Consider the following 8,602-nt stretch of genomic DNA (forward strand, 5'->3'; position numbering starts at 1 on the left):
ATCTACAACGGTCATAATACACTTCGACTATGTGGTTTTCCCTTCACGAAAATTAGGTACGCTTCACCACCCAAGCCAGGCGCTTATAGCCTCCCTGGGAACTATGTTCCTTGATGTACGGCGTATCGCTGCCCCACTTGATGGTTGAAGAAGATTCTCGCTACCCGAGAAATTCTCTTAGCACTCGAATGGCAACATACTAGCTCCCGATATGAGGTGTACCACCCAAGCCAGGCGCTTATAGCCTCCTAAGAACTATGTTCCTTGATGTACAGCATATCGCTGCCCCACTTGATGGTTGAAGAAGATTCTCGCTACCCGAGAAATTCTCTTGGCACTCGAATGGCAACATACTGGCTCCCCGAACAGCTTGGGTATATATAGTTGCACTACTCAAAACTTTGGCAACCCAAAGGTGCTCACTAGTACTTACAGTATGCAGAACTTATAGGGGGAATTGCGATGTTCCCTAGGACTAAGGCTAGCTTATCATTAAGTCCTATGGGGGCTATTATCAAATGTATGGTCCACTGGTTACCTACACCGCTTGTATATGTGACCAATGCTAGGTTATCGGCCCAGCAGCCACCAATGAGGAGACCCATGATGGCTAACACAATCGACCAATGTAGAGATCAAGGCAAACCGAGATGGATGTATTTGGACGATAAGCTAGGATCAATCTGTTGTGCATAATGTGTAACAAACTAGGAACTCAATCTGTTGGCATGATCGCCCTCTATGTAACCCTACCTCTCCTGCCTAAAGGAATGTAGGGACCTCAGGCTCGGGATTGACACCATCCGCCATTCCAATCTACCTCATAGCTAGGAGCAACAGCCCCTGTAATTGAGTATACAAATACAAGAGCAACAGCACCACTGGAGTAGGGTTTAGTGCGCTATCGAGCCCCGAACTAGTATAAATCCTTATGTCTCATGTACTACCATCTGGATTCATCTATGAGATCATGTTGCTAGGCATTATCGGTGCTAAATAATCTGACACTTTGCCTAACCCATCACAAACTTCAGCTATTCTAAATCGCTGAACCACCAAAAAAAGAGGAAGCTCCAATTTCAGATTTTATGCTTGAATTCGAGGATGAACTTTTTGTCGAATATGGAAATACCTCGAATTATCATACTATGAGGAAACCATAGAAGCCTTGGAAGTCATCACCCCATGAAGAATTTTTGACCCTTCTGAAGAAGCTTTCCTTAAAAAGACTACAAAAGAGCTAGTGTTTATAATAAGCAATGAATGGTTAGAAGAATCAGAGCTTTCCTCTAATGTGATTCGACTAGACTCGCCTTCTATTTCTATTCACTGCCAAATTAACAAAGCTCCTTTCAATGCTTTTTATAATCTAGTTGTTGTTAATATCATGTCTGCACTTTTTGCTTATGATTTATTAAAATACATGCCATTAACCCCGACAACCAAGTTGCTGAAAAGTCTTTCAGGGCATATTTGCCCAAGTTTGGTAATACTTTATGTCCTCCTTATCTAGGTAAAAGGAACCATGGTTCATTTGAGCTTTGATATCTTTGATATCATGGAGTTCGACCTATTGATAGGACAACCAATTGAAAGACTTATTCAAGAAGGATAAACCTAGAAATTTGAAAATAGGCCTCAGGAAGAACCTTAAACTTTCTTTACCCATCACTCACTCTCTAAATACTGAGACTTAGCTAAGTCCTGAGCAAGACCCAATGGACATCGTTAAGGTTGCATCTCTTGATGATTTGATTGAACCCAATGTTTAAGATGATTGCCAGTTCTTCATTGAACAGGAAGACAAAAATCTCATAGAGCCTGAACCCTTAGATGAATTGGAGGAACCACCTAAGCCCCCCATTGAGCTTAAACCCCTGCCTTCTAGTATTAAATATGCTTTTCTCAATAATGATTAGGATTCTCTTATGACCACAAGTAATAAACTTTCTCAGGAATTAACCCTCCGCTTGCTAACTGTCTTGGAAAAGCATCGCTCTGCTTTTGGCTACTCACTCCAAGACCTCAGAGGAATTAGCCCACCTCTTTGCACGCATCACATCCCTATAGACCCAGATTCTATACCTTCTAGGGAGCCATAGCATAGGCTTAACAATGAGATGAGAGAAGTTGTTAAGAAAGAAGTTTTGAAAGTCTTGCACGTCGGGGTCATCTATCCCGTCCCAAATAGTGAGTGGGCTAGCCCTGTGCAAGTTGTGCCTAAAAAGGGAGGCATGACTGTTGTAAAAAATGAAAAGAATGAATTAATCCCACAAAGAACTATCACGGGATGGCGGATATACATTGACTATAGAAAACTTAACAAGGCAACAAAGAAAGATCATTTTTCGTTGCCGCTCATTGATGAAATGTTGGAGCGACAGACAAATCACTCTTTCTTTTGTTTCCTTGATGGGTACTCAGGTTATCATCAAATACCGATCCATCCTAATGACTAATGCAAAACCACTTTTACATGTCCATATGGAACTTATGCTTATCGTAGAATGTCTTTTGGACTATGTAATGCTCTAGCTTCTTTTCAAAGATGCATGATGTCTATATTTTCTAATATGATTGAAGAAATCATAGAAGTTTTCATGGATGATTTTTCTATTTATGGAAAAACTTTTGATGATTGTCTTGAAAATTTAGACCAGGTTTTGCAAAGATGTGAAGAAAAGCACTTAGTCCTTAATTGGGAAAATATCATTTCATGGTTAGAGAAGGCATAGTGCTTGGACACTTGGTGTCCGAACGTGGGATTGAGATAGAAAGAGCTAAGATAGAAGTAATTGAATAGTTACCTCCTCTCATAAATATAAGAGGGATCCAGTAGTTCTCTTAGTCATACAAGGTTTTACTGCCGCTTTATAAAAGATTAGTTCACACATTGCTAGACCACTAACAAATCCTTTGCCCAAGGATATTCCCTTTGAATTTGATGATGCATGCTTAAAATCTTTTGAAATTTGTAAGAAAGCACTCATCTCTGCACCAATCATTCAACCCTCTGATTGGTCTTTACCTTTTGAAATTATGTGTGATGCAAGTGATTATGCTTGTGGGGGTAGATTTGGGTCAAACAAAAGATAAGAAGCATCTATAATTGCTTATGCTAGCAAAACTTTGATAGGACCTCAACTTAATTACGCAACAACTAAAAAAGAACTCCTTGCTATTATTTTTGCTATAGACAAATTTAGATCTTACTTAGTAGGAGCTAAGGTGATTGTTTACACTGATCATGCTGCTTTGAAATACCTACTCACTAAGAAAGATGTTAAACCTCGACTTATAAGATGGATTTTGTTAATCCAAGAATTTGACTTAGAAATAAAAGATAAAAAGGGAGTATAAAATTCTATTGTCAATCATTTGTCTAGAATTACCCATCAAATGATTCTCTGCGGGACGACAAGCTCTTCAAGATCTCGAGATGTGACTCCTAGTACACGAATATTGTCAATTTTATAGTTGCAGGTTATGTACCACCATGGGAGAACAAAAGGATGCTCATTTACTGAAAGTTGTCTCCACATATGGGATGAGCCATACCTCTACAGAGTTTGCTCTGATGGCCTACTCAGAAGATGTGTACCTGGCAGAAGAAGGCATCAAGATCATAGAAGGATGCCGCTCATCACCATATGGAGGACATTATGGTGCATTCCGCACTCATGCAAAGATCTAGGCAAAGTGGATTTTTCTGGCCAACCATGTATGAAGACACAAAGGACTTTATCTGGAGGTGTGGTTCATGTCAGAGGCATGGGAACATCAATTCAAGAGATGCCATGTCACTCACCAACAACCTCCTAGATCGAACTCTTCGATGTCTGTGGTATCGACTACATGGGGCCATTTCCAAAGTCAAAGAATTGTGAGTACATCTTGGTGGCAGTCGACTATGTTTCCAAGTGGGTTGAAGCCATGCCATGTAGAGCTGCGGATGCCAAGGGCTCCAAGATGAAGTTTTAAGAAACAATATTTTCACGCTTCAGGTGTTCCAAGAATGGTGATTAGTGATGGACACACTCACTTTATTGACAAGAACTTTCTCAAGTATTTGTCAAGTGTTGGCACTTCTTAGCATCACTAGTTATAATGACACTCAAGAAGTACTTGGTATTTAATTATGACTTAGAAAGAATTTATATATGTATGAAGAATTCAGCAAGCGCATAGATAATATACCATTATAGCACTTCACCCAGGAGTATTATAGGTATTGTTATTTATATTTTTACGTCAGGAAAGGACTAACAAAGGGAAATTATTGATAACTTATACTTATGATGGAGGAACCACCCATCTACTCTTGAGCAGGGGTAAATCAAGAGATAGGATAATATATATATATCAACAATAAGTGATAGTTGATTAATGAACACTCATAGTACTCCTTTTGAAAGCAATAGCAAGACAAAGTAGATACAATAGAGAAACTAATTCCTAAGTTGATCTTAATTACAAGTCAAAGCATACATTGATTAGTGCAATTATACTTAATAATCATGGCAAAGGATTAACTTCATATGTACACAAGGGATATTACTAAGGAAGATCAAGAACAGAGCCTGACTTCCTTCGCAACTAGATTCTACTTGATCTACCACATGGCCCATAATATAGGATGCATCCAGTAGGTAAACAACGTATAAGCACCACGCTTACACAATGTCGACCACTCACCCCGTGTACATTAGAGCAAGCGCTTTGCAAACTTATGCATAAACATAATGATAATCTAGTTATATTAAGCATATAATCGAAGTAAACGATGAACATGATAACTAAGAACATGAATAATATTAAGAACAATGTCATAGAAAATGTAACAAACATATGAATAACAAAGGAGGATACAAAAGGCTTTACCAAGCCATGCTCTTGACAAGAGCAGGAATCCAAGCAGATGACTTGCCTATCTTTAGATCCAACTTATCTAACTATGCCTATGAATATTTGTGGAGCTCTGAGGTTCTTCTCTTCCGATGATGATCTCTCTTGATGATGGAGGAGGATCTCTCAAGGGGGGTATGGGGGGACTTATATAGGGGGAACTAGGGGTCCTGTGGGCACATGAATCCATGGCATCATCAAATCCGAGCCCTCGATAGGAACCGACCTTTAAGCAATGGTGTAAGATTGATCCTTAGATGTGGTGGAGAACTGGCGTTGAAGCGGAGGCTGACAGGTGCCCCCCATAGGCTGGGCATCCTATAGGTGGGGCCAGGCAACCCCACATGGTAGCCTCATGGGCTGGGTCAGTGATGGTTTACCTTTTGGAGCGTTCTAGAGTCTTCCTTCGTTGGTTTCATCGCGGATAAACGTGATTTGATCTGACGATTGGGTCCACCTTGATGGTTTTCTGAATAAATCCAGCTAAAAACACAAATTAGTAAAACTCATGGGATTTGTTAGTTTAAACCTCTAAACCTATCTTGGTGATCTTTTTCATGCATTTATACAAGTTATATTGACTGGTTTATGATGGGTGTTAACTACCATCAACAAACTCCCCCAATCTTAACCTTTACTCATCCCTGAGCAATGCTAAACTCAGCAATGGATTAGGAGTTGCTATGATGTTTTCACTCCTCAAAAGTACACATGCATTCAAACAAAAATTCTCCTCTAGATTAGAATAGATTGATCTGACTTTCAAACTTACCCATATTAACTTCAACCATAGGGCTTCTTAGCCTTCACTTGGGTCTTGAGCAATTGAAAGATAGAAAGATCAAGTCAAGCACTATGTCCTAAGTTCTTTGCTCAACCATTATTCCAGAGTTTTAATATGTTTTCAAAATAAAACTCAGAGCTTCCATTGTATGACACTCTCAAGTCTCTCAAAATATATGGTATTTGTGGATCATCACCAAGGAAATAGTGATGTTGTGCCTTTCTCTTCCTACAACTATGGCTTATGTGGAGCTCATAGGAGTGTAAATAGCATGAAAGCATACTTGCAATGCATATATTGTAAAGTCAAACCTCAGATCCAAAGAGAGTTGAGTCATACAATCAAATCAAGAAGTGCATGTGGGTGGATATATGGTGGATATATATATAGTGGCTAACCTAATTCTACTATGCTCCTTGTAAACATATCTCTCTTAAAATTTACAAGTACTTCTACAAGAAAACATGGGCTATCTTATTCATCTTTCTTTTTTTCAGGCGAGCATCTATGTACCCATTGTTTTAGATATCTTGGAGACTTGTCCATTTTTTTCAACTTTTTTTCCTTTTTTTATGAACAACTTTTGCATCGCCCATGCCTCTTTTTTGTAATAAAACTTTTGAGAGATAGCAACAAGAACTTGGAGCATTTATTTGGTGAATGAAAACCTATCAAGCATATTTTTGTTGTTCACTCCTAGTGTAGGCGTAAAATATTTTTGGGTGGATCTACATGGAATGGCATGTTTTTGTGCTTACCACCAGTGTAGGAGTAGTGCATATGTGGGTGGTGTGTACATGATCTTGATTTTAAGAGCATCACAAACCTCTCATAAGGGTCAACAAAGCTTGACAAAACTCAATGCAAAACAAGTAGCATATAAGTAGAAGTTTTCCTAGCCTAAATATCATGTATGGCTCTGGTAGGAATTCAAGCTTTGTCATACAAGAATTCATCATGTAGTATTTTTATTTTTTTCAAAAGATAAATCTCTAGAATTTTAGCATCACTTGGAACAAGATAAACAATAGCTCAGACCTTCTCATATCATATCCGTCAATTACCTAGACTTAGATCAAGCATATGCTACCCACGAGTTTCAAGTTCAGAGTAAATTCTTATATCAAAACAATCTTATCCAAAACTCAGGAGAATTCAAGGCTAAAAACTAGGTGCTTGAAAAGAATTACAATAGAGCAACTATACATCATTTCCATTCAAGAGATCTAGAGAGTTCCTTTTTATTTATTCAGCTCTTAAAAATAGGAATTGAAGAAAACTTTATACACACTCTTTTTATTTTGTTTTTATTTTTTAGATCACACATTACTAATATATATATCTAATGCAAAGATAAATTTTTATTTTGTTTTTTAGTTATGCATCTTTTTTTAGAAAATATAAAGCAAACTTAGAAATAATAAAACAAAAGTGAAAGAAATACTTATCTAGATACATGGGGGATGCCCTTCCCCCAAGCTGGTTGTTGTGATGGTCGCTTAATGAGGTTGCCGGATGTTGAAGTTCTAGGTTCTGCTGTTGCTGTTGCTGTTGGAGACTAGCCATCTCATGTCCCATCGCCACCTACCATTGTGAGTGTTGGTGTAGTGTACTTTGTATGGTAGCATTGGTCTCCTCAATGGATGTAAGCCTCTTTGTTGATGTTGTGTTGGGTCTTGTGGAAGTCATGATACCCTCGGCCAGAGAAAGACATGTGTCCTCCCTAATGCCCACTTGAGGTTTCTTCATAATTCTGCCTTGGTAGTTGTGGAAGTTCCCACCTTGACACTGCTCACTTGGAGCCACCTGAGTGATTAGATGTGGGTTGGCTCTAGACAGTGTGCTCTTGTTGGAACAAGCGGGAAGGTCATGCTTGCTCAAAGCATGTGTAACTAGGCACAGGTGGTTCTTCTGGTGTTGGATCGATAGCGTAGAACTATGAGTGTGATGTATAGGTGATCCTTGCAGATGCACTCTTGCAGTGGGGCTGCTTCATTATTGACACTAATTGTGGCAAATAGGTAAACCACAGGCACATGAATATCAAAGTAGCTTTCACCAAGGAGTATTCCAAGGTATCAATTTTCATAGGGAACGTGAGTGTTCTACTAAGAATCAAGTTTGTCCTATGGCAACAAGGTGTTTAGGGTAGATTGGGTTGATAGGAACTTGATGGCAAGGGTACTAAATCAAGGAAGGGTTTACTAAGATTATTCACCTCGAAGCTCTGTTTCGGTCAAGAACCACAAAAGATAACTTGTGCCGTTACAGCTTCGCGCCCTACGCTTTAAGAACTTGCCCAAACACATGGTGGACTATAGAGACTAGATGGGGCTATCACCACACACTAGCTACCACACATCCGAGGAGCAAGCCGCACACAGTAGTAAACAATAGCCTAAGCATCATGCTTACACTAATGATTACTACTCTAATCTAGGTATACCAAAGACAGACTAGAGCATTCAAATAATGAACAATGTATCAATGACCAATAAAATTAACACTTAGTTAGCCAAGTACCTTAAACCAAGAAGAATCCTAGATGTAGCTCACTAGAAGGGGGCCCACATCCATCGAGGAACAAGCTGGAGATGGTGCTGACAACCCCAGCACTTCTCTAGACCTCTCCCTCACTCTCTCCCTATTTTCTACACTACTATAGAGACAAGGTTTTGCTTGAGATTTTCTTGTGTATTCTAGCTTGTATCCCTTGAGAATGAACCAAGCACCCCTATTTATAGTGCCTAGGAGTGGAGGGGGTACTTATAGGCAAGCAAGTAGGTCGGTTCATAGGTCGGTGGTGTCGACCGGCCTACTTGGGGGTCAGTCGATGCTTGGATGCATCGACTTGGTGCATCTATGGTTGAGGGAGCTCCATGGAGTCAGTGGGGAGGCTCCTAAGTTAGTTTG

This window comes from Miscanthus floridulus, chromosome 18 (genome assembly GCF_019320115.1).
Source record: "Miscanthus floridulus cultivar M001 chromosome 18, ASM1932011v1, whole genome shotgun sequence".
Classification (NCBI taxonomy): Eukaryota; Viridiplantae; Streptophyta; class Magnoliopsida; order Poales; family Poaceae; genus Miscanthus; species Miscanthus floridulus.